The sequence below is a fragment of the Montipora capricornis genome, chromosome 5, assembly GCF_036669925.1.
Source record: "Montipora capricornis isolate CH-2021 chromosome 5, ASM3666992v2, whole genome shotgun sequence".
NCBI classification, from domain to species: domain Eukaryota; kingdom Metazoa; phylum Cnidaria; class Anthozoa; order Scleractinia; family Acroporidae; genus Montipora; species Montipora capricornis.
In genome coordinates, this window is record NC_090887.1 from 5,444,894 (window position 1) to 5,461,528 (window position 16,635).

The window sequence follows — 16,635 nt, forward strand, 5'->3', positions numbered from 1 at the left end:
GAAATAGTTTTATTGTTAGATGTCATGTGACCTCGAAGTAACCAATGAGAGCGCGCGATGTTGGGGGAAAATACTCAGCTATATAACAATTGAAATTGTAGCTTTTCCGATTTCACAAAACAGACGAATCGTTTTCTTTTCGCGAATTACTCTATCAAAGTACTTAGTTTCATAGTTTCGTTTCGCAAAGTTCAGAAAGTGCGGAATAATAAATTGTATGGAGAAGACAACGATCCAACCTTGTTCCCAGGGTTCTCTCCTAACGAGGTTGGACAACCATCTCGATTCAATTCGTAACACGAGTTAACGAGGCAAAACGGGGTCTTTCTGCAGGTACCGGAAAGCATTGTGTTTTTGATCACTTGGGATTAGTCTTTATTTGGACTTCTGTTGTTTCTGTCTTTTGTTTCTTTTGTTTTACTTAATTTCTGCTCCGGTACTTGCAGAAGCTTCCCAAAAACGATCAGGAAACGTTCAAGACATTTTGTAGCCCAAGACTAAAAGTAAGGAAACTACCACAGGGTCATTTATTTCACGCCTGAGAAACGATGGATTTCCGTGAACTGAAAGCAACCATTATGTCATACTACTAGGTTAAATAACAGTTACTACATCACGTACACAAACGAAATGAATCGCTGAAACAAGAGTGAAACTCACATCTTATACAACAACAAGGTAGACGTCAGAAAATGTTGACTGAATACAAATCTAGTTATTTGAGGTGCGATGCTACAGTTTCGTTGTTACTTTATATATCCCCGGATCCAGTTGCATGCAAAATTAAGTCGGTACTAAGATATCTTACTTGTGTCTTCGTAGAACAGACCACTTTGTGGGAGGCTGACAAGTAAACCTTTTCTCGCGGACAAATCACACTTGCAATTAAATAAGCGAAGGAAAATGAAAATGAAATCTCGAACTCCATAATTAACATAATTAACTGAAAAGCATGCCCATTGGTCGCTTTGTTAGTGACCCACATCCCTTTCACGTGTGTTTAAGGTATAAATAGAGTAGAGTTTAGAGAATATTTTGGAACATTTCGAAAATACAGAGGAAAATTGATTGTGCAAATACACAGAAAAAAAAAACTACAGCTGTAACCTGATTAAACAAACTTCATCCCCAGTGCCGATTTCCTCCTGACAATTTATTGGAACTCACAGGTAATTCTAGACGTCAGAATTTCAACACTTTCTGTTGCTAAGTTGCATGTTTCAAAGAAACTCTGTTTTTCGTTATTCGAATTTTTGGTGTATGGACCAAAAGTATCACAGCTAACCACATTGCGTTTTCAAGCGGTTTAAAGCGGTTTGCGGTTAGCAAGCGATGGAGTGTGCTTCTGTTTACGGATCCATGATGTTCATGAGGTGATTTCACACAATTGCTTAAAGTTATCTAACTATTATATAACAAATTGATTACATCGCCAAATGACATCGTTTTGCTTTATCATTCGATTAACCAAAAATCAATTCTTCTAGCTAGTCTCAAATTTTCAAAAATAAAAGTGCGTTTGAATATTTGCGTAATCAAATGGAAGAGGAAAGAATCACCATAGCATGACATTCTGGGAAATAAAGAATGGGGGTTCACCATGAAAATGATCTCATAAATTCATACTAATAAGTTAGTTTGTGAGTAAAGTTTATGAGTAAATTAAAGTTTGTGGGTAAAGTTTATGAGTAAAATTTGTGAGTAAAGTTTGTCATCTAGATCAAAGTGTGTTTAAATATTCATATTATCACTATAGCGTGACATCAAAGGGGTTTCCCGTGAATTTTAACTAATCAGAAATGATAAATTGTCTGATGCATCACACTACATTTATTGTTACTTGTGAGCAAAATAATTTGTAAGTAAAGTTTGTCGGTAAAGTTTGTCATCCAGATTGTTTTAGACAGGCACAGCTGTACTGGGCTATACGTAGCTATGCAGGCCTATACAGAGCTATATACAGCTATACAGAACTATACAGAACTATACACAGCTATACTGAGCTGTAAACAACGGTACAGTGCTATAAATGCCTATAGAGAGCAATACAGAGCTATACAATGCTATACACAGCTATATACAAGGCTATACACAGCTATACAACTATACAAATCTGTACTGGGCTATACAGAGCTACATAGAGCTATACAGGGCTATACACAGCTATACTGAGTTATACTGGGCTATACACAGCTACACAGGCCTATACAGAGCTATACACAGCTACAGCTGTACACAGTACTATACACAGCTATGCAATGCCGTACACTGCTATACAAGGCTATGAATAGCTATACAGAGCAATGCAGAGCTATACAGACCTATACAGGGCCATACACAGCAATACAGAGCTATACACAGCTATACAGGGCTTTGCAGAGCTATACAGGGCTATACAGGGCTATACACAGCTATACAGAGATATACACAGGTATACAGAGCTAGACACAGCAATACAGAGCTATACAGTTGTGTACAGTTGTATAGGTGAAACCGACGCGCCGTGGATGCCGAGCTGGTTCGAAAAAGAAAAGACCTATCTCTGTTGTTGTGACAGATTTTCGAGAGAGCTCAAGGCAGGCGAATCAATTTCCTACTCTTTTGGTTAACTTGAATGGATTTCATTCTGCAGAAGCGGTCAATTTGCATAATCCTTCGGAAACTTACTTAAATATTCATTCTGACACCTCCCGTCCCACTAACAATAACAGTGGACGCATTGTCGTGGAACGTACGCCGTTTGTGCCTGATCGTGGAAAACACTCGCCTCTTCTGACTTTATGCACTGCCAATGTTCGAGCTGTAAAGTCAAAGACCGCAGCTTTACTAGAGTTCATTCATAGTGCTGATATGGACATCTTTGCAGTTACCGAAACATGGCTTACCGATAAAGATGCTGCTGCGAAAATGGAATTCATTCCGACAGAGACGCACAAGTTTGTACAGTGCAATCGCCAAGGTCGTAGAGGAGGGGGAACTGGGTTGCTATTCAAGAAACAACTCCAGGTCAAACACATCGAGTCTGGTGAGAAGTCTTCATTTGAGTTTTCAGAATGGAGAGTAATGCATCAATCACTTAGAGCAAAATTGATCATCGATGGATTCCCGTGAACTTCATATTACATGTCATATTACAGTTAAACAACAGTTACTGCATCAAGTATACAAACAAAATGAATCGCTCAAACAAGAGTGAAATTCACATCACTTGCGTGCAAAAGTAAGTTATCTTACCAGAAAAGTGTGTCTTCGTAGATGAGATCACTTTGTGGGAGGCTGACAAGTAGACCTTTTCTCGCGGACAAATCACACTTGCAATTAAAGAAGCGAAGGAAAATGAAAATGAAACCTCGAACTCAATAATTAACATAATTAACTGAAAAGCATGCCCATTGGTCGCTTTGTTAGTGACCCACATCCCTTTCACGTGTGTTTAAGGTATAATTAGAGTAGTGTTTAGAGAATATTCTGGAACATTTCGAAAATACAGAGGAAAATTGATTGTGCAAATACACAGAAAAAAAAAACTACAGCTGTAACCTGATTAAACAAACTTCATCCCCAGTGCCGATTCCCTCGTGACACTTTATTGGAACTCACAGGTAATTCTAGACGTCAGAATTTCAACACTTTCTGTTGCTAAGTTACATGTTTCAAAGACACTCTGTTTTTCGTTCTTCAAATTTTTGGTGTATCGACCATAGTAGTATAGGAGATGGCGGTTCGGGGACATTTTCTTTTTAATGTTCCCAAAACCGACCAACTCCTATACTACTTACCATTTGATAGTTCAATTTTATCATCATTTTATGGTAATCATTTTATGGAAACTATATTATTTTATAATTTTTGGAAAACTATTTGATTTTATAATTTTTTAAGTATCACAGCTAACCACATTGCGTTTTCAAGCGGTTTAAAAGCGGTTTGCGGTTAGCAAGCGATGGAGTGTGCTTCTGTTTACGGATACATGATGTTCTTGAGGTGATTTCACACAATTGCTTAAAGTCATCTAACTATTATATAACAAATTGATTACATCGCCAAATGACATCGTTTTGCTTTATCATTCGATTAACCAAAAATCAATTCTTCTGGCTAGTCTCAAATTTTCGAAAGTAAAAGTGCGTTTGAATATTTGCGTAATCAAATGGAACAGCAAAGAATCACCATAGCATGACATTCTGGGAAATAAAGAATGGGGGTTCACCATGAAACTGATCTCATAAATTCATACTAATAAGTTAGTTTGTGAGTAAAGTTTATGAGTAAATTAAAGTTTGTGAGTAAAGTTTGTGCGTAAAGTTTGTCATCTAGACTGAAGTGTGTTTAAGTATTCACATTATCACTATAGCGTGACATTAAGGGGCTTTCCCGTGAATTTTAACTAATCCGAAATGATAAATTGTCTGATGCATCACACTACATTCATTGCTACTTGTGAGCAAAATTTGTAAGTAAAGTTTGTCGGTAAAGTTTGTCATCCAGATTGTTTTAGACACGCACAGTTGTGCAGTGACGTAATGAGTGATGGAGAGTGGTTATCGTGATGATTTCATACAATCGTATTACATTGGGGTACAAAAAGCACTGCTTTTTTAGGAGGTATTTCAGAAAAAATAGACTTTGCTTGAGAAACTTGTATGTAGGCCACCACAGCTGTGGCGTGACGTCACAAATTCAAATTTTATGATGTCCATATGCGTACGATTGTCTCCCATCATCTGATATGTATCGTTTATCGTCGAAGCAATTCATGACTTTGACTTTTCATTTTCATTGTATGATATATTTGTTCGTCGTTTAATAGTGTTTGTTTAACAGTGTTTTCAGTGATAGCAGCCTCATCTTTAAACTTTCCTATAACTTTCTTATTGGTTTTGTCAAAATATGGTGAGTTTTGTAAATAATCACTGTTGTCAAATTTATTTTTATCATTCCAAAAGTCTTGATACACATGATCAGTTTCAATTTCATGAGTCAGTGAGTCTGTCTGTGAATAATCATTTTGCTTTATCATTGTACTTTTGTTTGATATAATTATAGTGAAAATCATACATTAAGGTCTTTGAAAGATCAAGAATACACATTCCTACATATACCGGCCATTTAAGAGTTAGTGTTTCTTTGTTCTTATGAACTGCTACTAGATTTTCATTGAATATTTTCGATGGTACATAAGTTGACTTTGAGCTGTGTTTTAATAGTTTCTCTTTGCTAGTTACGAGTTTGTCGTCTACTCTTTTACGGATGTTTTCTATTGTTTTTCCAAAAACTGAGTTATTCATAAGTTTTAAAAAGGCCTTTTCGAATGAATTTTTTTGCGTTTGTTCTTTTCTGTGCCTTGTTGAAATCGATGTACTGCTTTAACCATGGAGATTGATCGAATTCAAGCACTCTGTACTTTAGTTATTTTTAATCCTAGATTGATGTATAATTGTATGTTTCTGTAATGTAGTACATACTTTTCTTTGTTGGATAAAGTTGGAATCAGTTTATTAACTTGACCAATTGTGGTATAATTTGTATTTTTGTCTTATTTGTTCGCAATATGGTGATGACATTTCTCTTGTGACATTAATTTTTTCAGCTTCTTATGGAGAATCGTTATGACAATTATGCAGCTTTTGAGGATACTCTAGATCTACTTCTAATATCATTCCTTTTTTACTGTCCTCTTTATAGCTGGCTAAGTCGATGTTGTTAATCAATTTTTTGTTAACAATAAGTTGTAACCTCCTCTTGGTAATTACAGACTCAATAGCCCAACCATACATATTATTGGTATCTAAATACATAGACTAGAGCTATGCACAGCTATACACAGCTATACAGGGATATACACAGCTATACAGGCCTATACAGAGCTATACACAGCTATGCACAGCAATACAGAGCTATACAGGGCTATACAGACCTATACACAGCTATACAGGCCTATACAGAGCTATGCACAGCTATACAGAACTATACATGTAGCTACACACAGCTATATAAAGCTGTACACAGCTATACAGGGCTATAAACAGCTATACAGAGCAATACAGAGCTATACACAGCTATACAGGCCTATAAAGAACTATACTCAGCTATACAGAACTATACACAGCTATACACAGCTTTACAAAGCAAAACTGGGCTATACACGTTTTTTGATTTCTTTAGCCTTTGTTTTTTCCTTAATTAGGTGTTTTTCTTTTTTGGGTGCTTAACACTACTTCATTAGTCGTTAGTATTTGTTATTGTCCTGTTTCACTGTTTGCAGCTCACCGTTATTCTTCATAGTGTTACTCATTTGTATTGTTGCGACATTATTTGTCAAGTTTTTAGAATAAATAGGACCTACACTCTCAGACATAAATAGTTGGGACACTTCATGTCAACATCTTCTGTTTCCTCCTCGTGCGTTCCCTGCTCCTCTCAATGTTGTTCAATGTTGTTTATCGCAGTTCAGTCACTAAATCTTTCACACCAATATTGGGAGGGAAGGAAGAGGTAGAAGTGTCCCAACAATTATGTCTGGGACTGTAGGTCAACGTTTTTTATGCCAATATCTCGAAGTTTTTATAAGCAGCAAGTTTTATTTCGCTGAGTCAGGACACCGTTAAGGTAAATCTTTCTTCGTGTTATCCGTTTCTTTTCCTTATTTGTTAGCTATCGTTTTCGCAAGTTTCGTTTACTAATTCTTCTATTTTTCTGGTTTATATGTAGTACCGTAAAGTGTGGATGTTTCAATAAAGACCAGCAAACATGAATATCCGTAACTTCGGTTACAGCTATACTGGGCTATACGCAGCTATACAGAGCTATACAGGGCTATACAAATCTATACAGGGCTATACAGAGCTATACACAGCTATACTGGGTTATACACAGCTACACAGGCCTATACAGAGCTATAAACAGCTATACAGAACTATACACAGTTATACAGGGCTATAAATAGCTATACAGAGCAATAATGAGCTATACACACAGCTAAACAGGACTATACACAGCTATACTGGGCTATACGCAGCTATACAGGCCTATACAGAGCTATATACAGCTATACAGAACTATACACAGCTATACTGGGCTATAAACAACGGTACAGTGCTGTAAATAGCTATAGAGAGCAATACAGAGCTATACACAGCTATACACAACCATACAACGCTATACACAGCGATAGAGAGCTATACGCAGCTATACAGGGCTATACAAATCTGTACTGGGCTATACAGAGCTATACAGAGCTATACAGGGCTATACAGAGCTACACTGGGTTATACTGGGCTATACACAGCTGCACAGGCCTATACAGAGCTATACACAGCTACACAGAACTATACACAGCTATGCAAAGCTGTACACTGCTATACAGGGCTATAAAAAGCTATAAAGAGGAATGCAGAGCTATACACAGCTATACAGGGCTATACACAGCAATACGGAGACATGCACAGCTATACAGAGCTAGACAGAGCGATACACAGCTATACACAGCTATAGAGAGCTATACACAGCTATACAGGGCTATATCCAGCTATACTGGGGTATACACGGCTATACGGAACTATACATAGCTATACAGCTTTATACACAGCTATACAAAGCTATACAGAGCTATACAGGGCTATACAGGGCTATACAGAGCTAGACACAGCTGTACAGAGCTATACACAGCAATACAGGGCTATACACAGCGCTACAGGACTATACACAGCTATACAATAATAATATAATTCATATTACTTTAGGTCAAATAATCAAATCAAACACAAGGTATTTTCCATTTGTTTTTTGTTTAGTTTTACACTTTTCCTACAACCGTTATGCATATCATTAATGCCGCTAATTTTCCCTTATTCTGCTAAAATTCTGCTCAAAAATGCTTTATTCTGCCGGCAGAATGCTCAGCTCAAAAATCGCTTATTCTTCTCGAAATTCTGCTGGCAGAATTTATCCAAGCCTACTGCCCAGTGGTTAGAGCGCTTACCTTGAGATTTGGAAATCCCGTGTTCAAGACCGGTTCCGACCACTCGTTGAATTTGATCCTGGTAGTCGCTGGTTTAAATTATCGCCTTATAGCCAACTTGTTTGCCTCCGGCCAATAGCCCTTATCGGAGTTATCAGCGGTTTTGCCACATGAACGAGGCTAAGGGGTCGCTTTGTATTGAATTGACCCATAAGCCTCTTTTGCATGTAGTTTTAAATAAAAGAAAATGAGCCCTGCAGGCTCAATTCCAATAGGGACCATTGGTATTGTCTTACAGTTGTTATTGTTCTGTCCTGTCGTTCCATTGATTGTTTCATTGGCTCTGAAAAGCCCCTATCAGGAGTGGTCAATGAGATTTGTTATACCTCCCAACTCAAATACGTTTTCTGATTGGAGGAGAACATGTCACGTATCATGGGCCGAAATTCAAGGTAACAAAAAGCAAACTGACTGTGAAAATTGACTTCTCAAATCTTCTCGTTCTTGAGATACAGAGGGAATTATGAGACCTGAAAATGGCCCGTAAAGTTTCGGGACTTTCGAGAAACGGGTCCCTTTCATAAGTGAGGGCTGTTGACTTCTTGTCAATTTTATTTTGCAACTGACATCGAAACATTACTGACCTGACAGCGTAATCCACTGGAAAATGTACTTGTCTTTCCAGCTGTTAGGCTGTTTATTCAGGAAAACCAGAGTGTAAGGACATCTTAAACTGTGACTGAGCAGCGTGATCGTCTTGTTGTTGTTTGCTGAGTAAGTTTCCTCGATGAGGTCCTTCCGCTTTGTGAAATACTCTGATTGTGACTATGTAGAAGTTTTTGGGGGTTTGCTAACTGTGGTTGTTTTCCCACGACGCTTTGCTAACCGTGCCCAAACTGAGTTCCAAAAGAAGACCTTTCGAAAGCATGCAACGACTCTGGGAAAACGCACTTTAATTCTAAAGCTTATAAGGCAGACCACAAGCGGCTAAACTGAGGAATACCCGAACACTTATTTGCACACCAATGGCGTGTATTTCTTCAAAGAATGCCGCTTCAATAACACAATATCGAACAATAGTGGACGGGTATTCTGCAGTTATTTCCAAGCCCTCAATCAAATCAAACGTAAGCGAATCATTTCCTGGGCCCCAACTTACTAAATCCGTCTCTCCTAACCCCCATTTAGTCGCTTGTTTTTTCTCACAAGGCATGAAATCTCGGGAAAACGCTTGCTCACAAACGTATTCTGCGGGACAAAAGGTTTATAGCTTACCAGGCCCGTATCTGAAGTCATATGGTGCTGCTCTGACAGTCACACCTCGTCGTATCCCCAAGACACCATAATATCTGTCATGGGAGCAAACTAGGCCACCAGATTATCTGTATCCAGATGGTCAATTGTGTCCGTGTTACCAAATCCGGGAACTCTTGTTTCAACGCCTGGCGCGTTCTCGACGGTATTTGTTTCCTCGTTATACACAAGTCTGATTTTTGTTGAAAGAAAACCAATGTCTTAGTTGTAGTCTTCCGCAAGAAAAAATAACTAGACAGAGAAGGAGATAAGTGGATATGGCCGGGCCCCTGAATTTTACCCACGTTATTTTTAGAAACGACGGTCAGAAATACATGACGTCATTAAAAACCCACCAGGCCTGGGTTGATACATGAGTCCGTGACCCAAGAGTAAGATTTACCCAAATTGGCCTAGTCCTCATCGCCTTTAGAAAAGTGTCTATTTTTAAACCAAGACCACATCTGTTCACAGATTTCTTTTAACTTGGTAAAATTTTAGTGAGATCGAAGTTTCTTCACTTTAGTGAGATCGTTTGGCACTGTATAACACAAAACTGAGTGTCTCACCAGGGGCGGATCCAGCATTTTTTGAAAGTGGGGGCCGAACAAGAATACTAATCAGCGCGTTAGCGCGCCTCAGTAGCGCCTTAGGCGCTACTTTCTAGGGGGGTCTGGGGGCATGCCCCCCCCAGAAAATTTGAAAATTTGGGTACTCTTACATGCACTCTGGTGCAATATCTGGAACGTAATGTATCAGGATTCCCTATTGAATAAACTTATAAGTTATGGTTATAATTATGCATGGTTTTTGACTCTTCCCTTCAAAGCCACAAAATATATATGATTATGTATATAGGCATTAAGATTTTACGTTGTTACAGTCTCGGTAAGATAGGCTGACTGTAGACAAGTATTTCGCATCCAGTCTTCTTCCTCATTTCGAAAGGATAATATTAACGCCTGTAAGTTGAAAGTTTATTCGCACAACTTTGGTCATACTATTAGCGAAAAATCACGCTTTAGCTAAAAAAATCAGAAGCTCCAACAGACTGCTTACAAAATGATAAAATTATTGTATATTTTGACAAAAAAAAATTTTCCGACGAACTGAAAGGGGGGGCCGCGGCCGCCTCGGCCCCCCTCTGAATCCGCCCCTGCTCACCTTATTTTAGAGTATCCATTCGCCCTTGTCACACGGCGGCCATATTGTCCCGGGAGACCGAAAAAGCTTTGTTTTACCACGCCAAGCCTCGCCCCCATGATTTCCACTGCGAGGCTTAGCGTGGTAAAACAAAGCCCTTTTGGTCAGTTTACCGTCTCCCGGGACAATATGGCCGCCATGTGACAAGGGCGAATTCTAGCAACAACCAATTCAAATTATTTTGTTGACGCGTACAAGTTTTAGTTTTTATGCAAGAGTTTTTTGTATTTTTTAACGAGTTTGTCATTTTTCCGGTTTATTTCTTCGGATTAAATTTGAAGTTTTGAGCTAACAATTCATGGAGAATTTTTCTTAACAGAAATATTTCAAATCTTCCAATAGCGAGTTCTTGTTATCAATTCGTTTGATATAGCTATATGTACCAGACCAATAAGTACCTCATGTTGTCAACCCAGCAGTTTACAGCGAGAGGCAATAAAAAGGTTTTCTTGAGCCATAAAGTAAAGTAATCCGATGTCTTTTTGGTGCAATACCAGTGTGGTGCTTCCGGTTTGTTGATCTTTGCCTGCAGTTGACTTCCGCCTGTACCGGGCACTGATAAAACCAATAAAGTTTTAATGAATTTAGGTCATAATTACACTTTAGAAAAAAAAGTACAATATCCTTCAAGTCTGCGTGATAGGCGTTTGACACGCAAATTCATAGAGCGCGCGCGAGACGCGCGCGCTGTTCGTGGTAATTATCATTCGCTGGATTCCATCCCCTGTATGCAATCGAACGCCTGCTACACTGGTTGAAATGAGGCACGGTTGGTTAGGTCGACCGCATCCTTAAAACAAGACATCCCGCTATAATTAGTTTCATGCCCTTCCTGCTAAGTAAGCAGAAAACAAGCGAAATTTATTTGCATCGCGGGAGGCCTCTACTCGTGCCAAAAACACGTCAGGCTCCGCTTAAAGGTAAAGTCTGCTACGACCTTAGTGGCCCATCAGGCCGGCGCTTATCTCCGGTTACTGTAGCATGAAGCGACTAGGAGTATTTCTACTCCTCCCTGGATGCGATGCTAGTCCATCGCTCCGCTTAGTCTCCAAAAAACTGTTAACTTGAGAGCAGGCCCCAGTCATGGAGCTTGACTTACCGGTCACGGTCTCAACCTTGTTCCCAGGGTCTCTCTTCTCTGCCTCCTTTGTAGGTGAGGAGACAAAGAGAGGGGAGAGCGTTGCGTGACACTGCTACCGGTCTCGTGATTGGAGGGTGATGTGACAGTTCCTGACTATTGCGTAACGTTCAGTAAGCTGAGATTCCCGAACCTTTGTACTCTTGAATATTTTCTTTTCTTATGTGTAAGTTCCATTGTTGGTCAAGAAAAAGGCCCGCGCAGAGGCCTGTTTTTGGTTTTGTACGTTATCCAGTTATAGCTTCTCTGTATTCTCGACCTTGGAGTTTTAAGTGACCAGTTTGGCCATTTGCAAAAAAATTAAAAAAAAAAAACAAAAAAACAGAACAAAACAAAATGGTTGATTTGTACCGCACGTAAATAGGGATACATGAAATAAGAGAATCAAGAGGTCACCTGATGAGCTCCTGAAGAGAAACGAATGTTTTTTTTCCCTTCGGGAACATAAAGCTGTCCCAACAGACGAGCGACAGCAAAATCTACAGGTTAATTGTCTGAGACGTGATTAGATTACGTAACCTTTCTACAAATGAGCAAAAAATAAAATGCAAATAAAGTAAAAACGGCTTTTTAGGTTTCTCGTAATAACCATTTTGGCTAAGTAAAGAGCCTCTTGAGTTCTTTTAGTGTTTTGTCTTTGCCGCGACAAATACAAGTATTTTATACCGTTTCTCTGGTGTTCAGGTCCTGCATGGCTGCAAAATCCTCCCGGCAAATCAGCAGTAGATCAGTTTGCGCGAGAGCAGTGATTTCAGTATTGAGTCCTTTTATGACTTTCTTATTGTTTCTAATTTAAGACGACCCTTCTTATGAAACTAAATAATTTGGTGTCGTTATTTTTGATGCGCAATAAGGAAGAGTACTTAACAATAGAGCCTCAGTAAAAACAAGAATTTTACGTTACCAATTACTATTGGCGTCTTGATTTCATTTACCGGCGGAGTTGGCTTCTGTGACATCCAAAATCCATTAGCCGAAAAGACAACACAGACAAGAGTCATTAGATGTAGTTCACTTCTTATCAGCATTTTGGAGGGACGAAAGTGATAACCTTTGCCTCGTGGTCAGTTTATAAAATAACACGTTCAATGAGGTACTTAATGAAAAAAGTTATCCAGTCATAGACCAGAGCCATTCCACTTCAGTTGTTAAGAACCGCGAGCCTTAGCTCTCGCGTTACACAAGTTCTGTATGAACACTTGACCCCTGGAGTGTTTTGTCTTGCAATATTTCGGCAGGACTGTTCACGATTCAAGGAGAGTACTGATTGCTTGTCATTCAAGTCACTCGCATACAGGCGGTCATCATTGGTATTTATTTCTGAAACTCGTTTGTCATTCATTTCACCAGTTGCAGATGGTTTCATTCTGAATGTGCTTTTATTTGTAACAAAGAAAAAATGAGTGTTAAGATCATTTGTGTTAAACCATCACCCGGCAGCTGTTATATATGAATCAGTTAGCTAAGCAGTAAAGAAAAGAAAGCCCGCAGTGGAAATATGTTTTTCATGTATAGTCTCTTTGTATCTACATCTCTACAGCTCACTATTTAACTCCGGGCATTTTCACTATTTAACTCCGGGCATTTTCAGTTTACAAGAACACCTTTCACGCCGGAGATTAACCAAAGTTTTAGAACATACTAATGTACTAGTCAAATCGAAGCTTCAACATCTCCCCCCCCCCCCCCCCCCTTCATTTGAACAGCTTTTTGGCCCGGGAAGGGGGGATTTCAACAAAAATTTTCCAAATATTCAAATGCCCGAGGGGGGATGTTGAAGCTTCGATTTGACTGGTACATAACAACATACCCAGGCTGAGAGTGAGTTAAGAATGTCTTTAAATTATTTTGCTCATTTGTTTTTTTGTTTTTGTGAGTTGTGTAAGTAACGGTAAAAGAAATGTAAACTGCGGTAGTCTACACAGGAAAATTCACTCGAATACTTAGCGAAGTCTTTTAACATTAACAATGTGATGTTCTTATTGCATGCCGCTACACCGAAGAACGAACTTCGTTTAGTTATAGTCGAACTTAGTATGCACACAACTTCAGTTTAAGAAAATGTTAAGAATGCTTTCAGGCTCAAATAACAACAACAACAACAATGAAGAACAAGAAAGTTCAGGCTCAGCCCTAAAATAAGTCGTTCGTGTGGCTGATTGGGGCCTGCAGTACTCAGCAACTCACGGGGATTGCTTCCGTCGTTCTTGTTTACAGCACGTTTCATTTGCTATCGAAAGCAAGCTCTATTGAAGAAATTACGTGACATCGGCTATTCATAAAGAAGGTGGGTGTACATGTGTTCAAGGTTAGAAGCTGTAATTCTCGTGATCTCTTGAATTCATAATAGAGAATACTCAATCCACTTTGTTCTTAAAATGTGTTACCAGGAGCCCATGAGTAGGAGCATCCCTATGCATTATATCCTTGAGTCAACCTTTGCGCGTATCTTTCTATTTTTAGAACTAATCCTTCAGCAGGAAACTCACATTTACAACAATTTACATCAATTTGCACAATTTGCATACATTGCTTTTGCTATTTTTGTCTTTGTTCCACACTGGACATTCTAAACAGTGTGTGCAGAGCCGAAGAACTCGTGGCGTTCTAAAAATAGAAAGATACAAGCAAAGGTTGACTCATAGGGCTTTTATGGGAGAGGCAAGCTCCTACTCATGGGCTCCTGGTGTTACCCCATCGAAAAGAACATTGTCCCCAATATTAATTTTTAAGCATTGAGGGAACAGCCAGTAGTGACGTCTCTAATTCGATGTTGCTCTTTACAAGAAGAGATAACAGATCAGTATCCTATGTCCCAGTGAGTTGCGTATAGCAACATACACCTTATTCCAAAATGGCTGCCATTTTAGTATTCTTTTGTTTCCTTGAAAATTGGCCCTTTTGGCCTCGCTTTCAAACGTAAAATTCAAAAGAATATTTACCTTTGAACCAGACTAAAAGGGTCAATTTGTAATCAAACAAAAGAATACTAAAATGGGGGTTTTACCTCGGTGTAACAACCTGCGAAAGTTCTTCTTTGTTTTGTTTGCTCCTTGTAGGGTTAGGTTATTCTGTCATGTTTTTTTTTTGCTCTTTTGCTTTCTTTGTGTTACGTCATCCATACGTTTCAGAGGTTTTTACACCGAGGATGAGCAAAAATGGTGGCCATTTTGGAATAAGGTGTATAAAGCATTCACAGTGCAACCCCGCCTTACGACCACCCTGTTAATGCGACCACCCCTTTATTACGACCACATTTTTTATGGCCCGAACAAAACCCCACACATTCTCTTATATGAAAACCCCGTTAATCCGACCACCCCGTTATTACGACCACGGACCACCTTTTGGAGTCCTAAGTCCTTATTTTCTTTACAAAATTACCCCGTTAATACGACTGGTTAAACTGACTGCAGTTTCAATGGAAAAAAACTGTAGATGGCAACTCATTTGATCCACCAGTTATTCTCGAACTTCCAGACAACTGGGAGGATACGTTCTTTTGAGGAGTAGCACATGAAGGAGAGGAAACAAATGATACTGTAGCCTGCGGAAATGCTCCCGTTTGGGCTTAGGGCGAGTTAGCCGAGTGTAGTCTAGGGCGAGTGGGACGAGCCAAGAGCGGTCTGGTGATGAGTCCCACTCGCTTCGCTCGCGGATTCACGCTCCGACTCCCACTCGCTTCGCTCGCGGATTCACGTTTCACACGCCGAATTTTTTCCGCCCTCGCTGGGAGCCTGTTCGCAGGCTAATGATACTGGTGAAAGAGGAGTTAGTGAGGATGAAATCAATGTTCACCTCCGGCAAATGTCATGCCCAAAATAACTTCATATACGGAAGCGTCATCTAACTTGCAAGATGTTTTGAATTTTCGAGAGACAGAGAGCAACATAAAAACCGCTGACATCTCGCACCTCACTTGTGTACAAAGTGATTGGCTCTAACGCCCACGTTTACCCTACAGGCATTGCGTGCCGTGGAAAAATAATCCAGCCAAAGCTGAAATTCATCCAATCAGATAGAAACTGAACGACGTCATTGTTTTTCGCATTACATGCACATGGTTTTGTTCAGTTGCAATAAACTGCGTTTGTAAGGTTGAAAAAATAACTATAAAAAGGTTGATTTATAACGAAATTAAATGTAATCAAGTGTAGTACATGTTTAAAGCGTGTTGTATCATAATGTGACCCTGCCTCATTACACGACCACCGACGTGTTTATACGACCAATTTTCCATGCCCCAAAGGTGATCTTATTAACGGGGTTCCACTTTATTAATTGTTTGCATATAATCGACTACGACTTCTGCCTATATAATTGTCCCTCATAATGTCAATCTTCGTACCAATAATTCGATGTCTTAAAAGATTAAAAAGCCCAGCTATTCCCTATATTAGGCATATCGGGATGCGAATTCTATCAACACTTTAATCTTTTCCAAAATTCGCTATTTATTTAATTTTTTTTGAATATGGAACTATGAACGTTTATTTGGATTTTCTAGTTGTTACAGTTAACTTGAAATAAAAGGGGCCCTCTCTTATAAACGCCTCATATCTATTCAACGTCCCCCTTACAACACAAACATAGTCCAAGTGCGTGTTGTCCTAGTGCGTGTTGTCCTAAGTAGCGTATGTATGTATATGTGGAAAGAACTCAAATGAGGCCATCGCTACTGTGTGCATGTGATGGGTGAAGAACCTTCGCCGATCCACAGCATCAGGAACTTCTTATGCAACACCCAAGGACAGAGTTGGAATCCGTACAAACATAGTCATTTAATAAACGCCCCGGGCGTTTATTAGGTCATTTACAGTATCCTCTTAGCGAGGAAAATTCCCATTGAGTGGAAAAGTTATGTTAAGTCTGCTTTCCTTTCTATTCAAGCTGTTTACCCGCGAAAATCCGTAAATGACATACGAAATGAACCGCATAGGCCATTCCGGAATTGCGCAGGGAACTGGGTCAAGTTTCAAATAAATTGCCTCCATCACATGAAAGATAACGTTGAGAACCCATCCCATAATGCAATACGTTT

General features: G+C 39.3%; 1 protein-coding gene across 3 annotated transcripts in view; it reads right to left on the bottom strand.

Annotated features, from left to right (window-relative positions):
* Window positions 1-12,660, bottom strand: part of LOC138049234 (uncharacterized) — a 29,126-nt gene extending 16,466 nt beyond the window's left edge. Inside the window, exons 1-4 of one of the 3 annotated variants that reach the window (XM_068895412.1) lie at window positions 12,499-12,660; window positions 10,855-11,011; window positions 9,236-9,446; window positions 3,235-3,311 (exon numbers count right to left, since the gene is read on the bottom strand). The gene's annotated coding sequence lies outside the window, so the exon portion shown is untranslated. Of the gene's footprint in view, window positions 1-808; window positions 867-3,234; window positions 5,386-9,235; window positions 9,447-10,854; window positions 11,012-12,498 lie in introns of those variants that run through there. The other 2 variants (XM_068895413.1, XM_068895414.1) reach the window with 2 other exon arrangements.
* Between the last annotated feature and the right edge of the window lie 3,975 nt (window positions 12,661-16,635).